General features: G+C 39.5%; 1 long non-coding RNA gene across 1 annotated transcript; it reads left to right on the top strand.

Annotated features, from left to right (window-relative positions):
- Window positions 1-1,038: 1,038 nt before the first annotated feature.
- On the top strand, window positions 1,039-3,736 carry LOC131940298 (uncharacterized). The gene is made up of 3 exons (XR_009386541.1): window positions 1,039-1,451; window positions 2,332-2,472; window positions 3,048-3,736. It is a non-coding gene; the product is annotated as an uncharacterized LOC131940298 (long non-coding RNA).
- Window positions 3,737-4,062: the final 326 nt, after the last annotated feature.

Raw genomic sequence — 4,062 nt, 5'->3', positions numbered from 1 at the left:
GTATCACCCACACCCCACCATCTAACCAGTACCACCCACACCACCCCATCTAACAAGTACCACCCACACCCCACCATCTAACCAGTACCACACACCCCCCACCATCTAACCAGTACCACCCACACCATCTCATCTAACCAGTACCACACACACCACCATCTAACCAGTACCACACACACCACACCATCTAACCAGTACTACCCACACCATCTCATCTAACCAGTACCACACACACCACCATCTAACCAGTACCACACACACCACACCATCTAACCAGTACCACCCACACCCCACCATCAAACCAGTACCACACACACCCCACCATCTAACCAGTACCACCCACACCCCACCATCAAACCAGTACCACACACACCCCACCATCTAACCAGTACCACACACACCCAACCATCTAACCAGTACCACACACACCCCACCATCTAACCAGTACCACACAACCCAATATCTAACCAATATCACCCACACCACCACATCTAAGAAGTACCCGACATACCCCACCATCTAACCAGTACCACACACACCCACATCATCTAACCAGTACCACCACCCCCATGTAACCAGTACCACCCGCACTAAACGAACTAGCCAGTACCACACACCCCACCCTCCCAAAGCCCCTCCTTTACAGCTATAACAGTTACTGTCGACACTCACAATTTATTTAATCACAATTAGTATCTACACCATATTGATCTAGCAACTCACTTTAAGGTACTCGGGAATTCATTTCCTTGTGTGGGGATAATTAACTGCATCTAAAACATGTGGAATCTGTCAGATTGTTACACGTTTTCGCTCTTAATTAGAACCACAGTTAATTTCAGCAAATATTGTGTTTTTATAGTTTTAGAAAAATTTTATAGTTTAATTTGTAGAATTCGTATTAGGTTTTGTTATTTAAATACACGATGTTTATATTGTAAATTTTGTTGTCATTTGTAACGTGGAGTTTCTTGGTAAAATTATTCAATTTTCAAACGCATTTATTAGGAAAAGGATTTTTTTCCCCAGCAGTAATATTATTAAGACTGTTCCGCTGAAGGAATTGTGTTCAAAATTTACTTTTACTGTGTAAAATTTGTTTAATGTTTAAACTAAAAACTCAACTTTTTCAAGTTATTAACAACATAAATTAATTAAAAGCTAAGACACATTTACTTTCATAACGCAAGGTTATAGTTTGTTGATAAACATAAAAGGAGGATAATTCAATAAATTGTTTTGTAGGCTAAGGCTGGAAGAGTTACCCGCCATGGCTTCACGTTGTTTAAAAATATGCTATTCGTTTGTTTTGGCGACCCTAGCCTTACACGTTTACTCATTGGTCAGTCCTATCTGGGTCACTGGGCCAGCGCTATTTTTAGTATTCGGAAACGAGGTGTGCTGGCCTTTTACTGACGGCTGTCAAGATGACCTCAATGTTGTCAGTGAAGGTAACGTATTCTTCTCTAACAGACGACAACTGACACAATTGACATAACACAATTGACGTGGCACAAGACAGTTGGCATCTCATGTTTTGACATGGAGCAGTTGACATCGCTAAACACGACATCACACAACCTTTTTGAAGAACAAAATAATCGAGAAACCAATGACTTTACCTACATCGGAATGTACTGAGATCAGTTGAGCAAGAAGTATAGAAACTGTGTTTACACGAACAATAATCGATAACGTTAATATCGATGACTGTAAGGCAATAACGATGGCAGTTACCAATTATAAATTGACCTCTGTCACGGGCACAACTGAGTTTCTTTAAAAGTTTGATATATTTTGCATATTCAATGATAAACAGAAAAGTATTAAAGTATATAGTATACTTATATCAGGGGCGTAGCGAGGGGGGGGGGGTGCGGACCGCACCGGGTGACACCATTTAGGGGGGTGACACCAAGGCAAAAAATAGCAAAATAATTAGAGAGAAACTTGAGAGGGGGGTGCAAATCGAAAGTTTGAGAAGGGGGGGGGGGGTTGCAAATCGAAAACTTGAGGGGGGGGGGGGGTTGTAAATTGAAAGTTTGAGGGGGGCTGTGCAAATCGAAAACTTGAAAGCTTGTCCACGGGAAGGGTCGCTACGCCTCTGGGGGGTGACACCATTAAGTGCCGCACCGGGTCACACCCGACCTCGCTACGCCACTGCTTAATATATATATTAAAGTATATATAAATAAAGTATTAAAGTATTAAACTAAAAAATATAATTTAAAAAAAAACAAGGTAGACAACTGTATTAACATTTTGCATGTTTATTTTTCTTGTTATTTCCCTTAGATTACAAATTAAAAAAAAAAAAACTCTCTTTCTTAGGGTGGTTTATTGCTAGTCAAGGCTTGGAACTAATTGCATTGGGGATAATCTTAATTTCATTAACCCTCTCCACGGTCGACTTGTGTAGCTTCAAGGACTGGGGCTGTAGCTATGTCGTTGGAGGGTTAATGATTATGGCAGGTCGGTTCTAGCTTTAAATAAACCTTCCTGTCATAGGTGCTTATAACCCCTTCAGAAGTGAAAAGGTTACCTCCATTAGAAAATATTCCATTCCGAACACACATTAATAAGTCCCACGCTTTTAAAAATTTCTACTACTAGAAACAGGATAAAAATCCCTTTTCTGACCATAGTAGAGTTAAGTAAAGTTCAAGCGTTTCTTGACCTCGGCATGTGAAGAGAAGGTGTTGTCAGTACTTTGCCCAGACGCCTTTACTTTCTCTAATTAGAATCATGTTTTAACAGAGTTAAGTGTACTCGTACAGATTTAGCCGAGATCCGAACTCGAGACTTCCGGGTTAGCAGTCGTGCGCTTTACAATCCGACCATGGCTTGAACCCCTTATAAAAATCTATGTATGTATATATGTATGAGTGTAAATAAAGTTAGGGCACACCTATACCATAAGTTACGCTGGGTCTGAAACACAATTTTTGTGTAGTTTGAATTTAAATAATGAATCCAGTTATTAATTATTTAAAACGTGTTTTGGATTCTATAAATAGTAACAAAACAAAAATACATTTTGTTTCCAGCTGTCAACATTGGGGTCGCCGCTGCTATCATTCACGTCTGCTCCGTAGAGTTTCTCAACCAGCTACTCTACGATCCCAGAACACCTTTCTTCTGGGTCAACGTGACGTCAGCCGTTCTAGCTCTGATGACGGGCGGTGGCTATCTGGGTCAAGGCTGTCGAGATGTTGTTTAACTTGTTTTTAAATTATTCACTTCCGTGCAGGGGTAGTAGAGTTGATCTGGAGCGTGGGGGTGTAAGAGCGAGCAGTGTTGATGGAATGAGAGAGAAGACAGAGTGAAGGAAATACCTGGAGCTCAATCATAACAATTGTCTTGTAGGACCGGTCGGTTCGGTGAAAAAATGCGCAATCGGAAAAATGCGCAATCGGAAAAATGCGCAATGGAAAACTATGCAAACAGGAAAATGCGGAAACACAAACTAATCATACTAATACACTTTAATTTTGTCATCTTTTGTGGAAATAAGTTTCATTATGCTAAAGTGTACCTGTAGTCACTCTTCCTTAATTTCTATAAATGACGGATTCTTAAAGTTTTCCATGGCGCATCTTTCAGGTAACCAGGGCGGTCCATAAATGACGTCACTCAATAAATATTTTTCATTAACTTTTTTTTTAAAATGACGAAAAGCAAGTGAATGTTTGCTAGGATTACGGTTTGTTTTAACGTTATTAGTGTGTAGATGAGTTCTAGTCAAAAGCGAAGGAATAGACATTTTTTTAGGGGGGGGGGGGGGAGGGTGTAAAAATTATACGGATAATAATGTGTTGTCTTGTGTGGACCGGCTCGTATTGCCAGTAAATAAAATTTTATGATACAAAGTTTACATTTCTTGTTGTCGTTTTTTTTGTTGTTGTTGTTGTTAGCAGGTAAATACAATTCTAGTACATTTAATGAAGAATTGCAACTTACCTGTTTCAAGTTTGGCTCTAGAAATACAAATTAAAATAAAAGCTTAAGAGAAAGAGAATTCTGTTTTACTAAATGAGTCTAAACATAAAACACTTAGAGAAA

The sequence above is a fragment of the Physella acuta genome, unplaced genomic scaffold (assembly GCF_028476545.2).
Source record: "Physella acuta isolate Inbredline_101_S28 unplaced genomic scaffold, ASM2847654v3 ptg000315l, whole genome shotgun sequence".
NCBI lineage: Eukaryota > Metazoa > Mollusca > Gastropoda > Physidae > Physella > Physella acuta.
The sequence above is the reverse complement of the archived record's forward strand: the minus strand, read 5'-3'. Positions and strand labels throughout refer to the sequence as shown.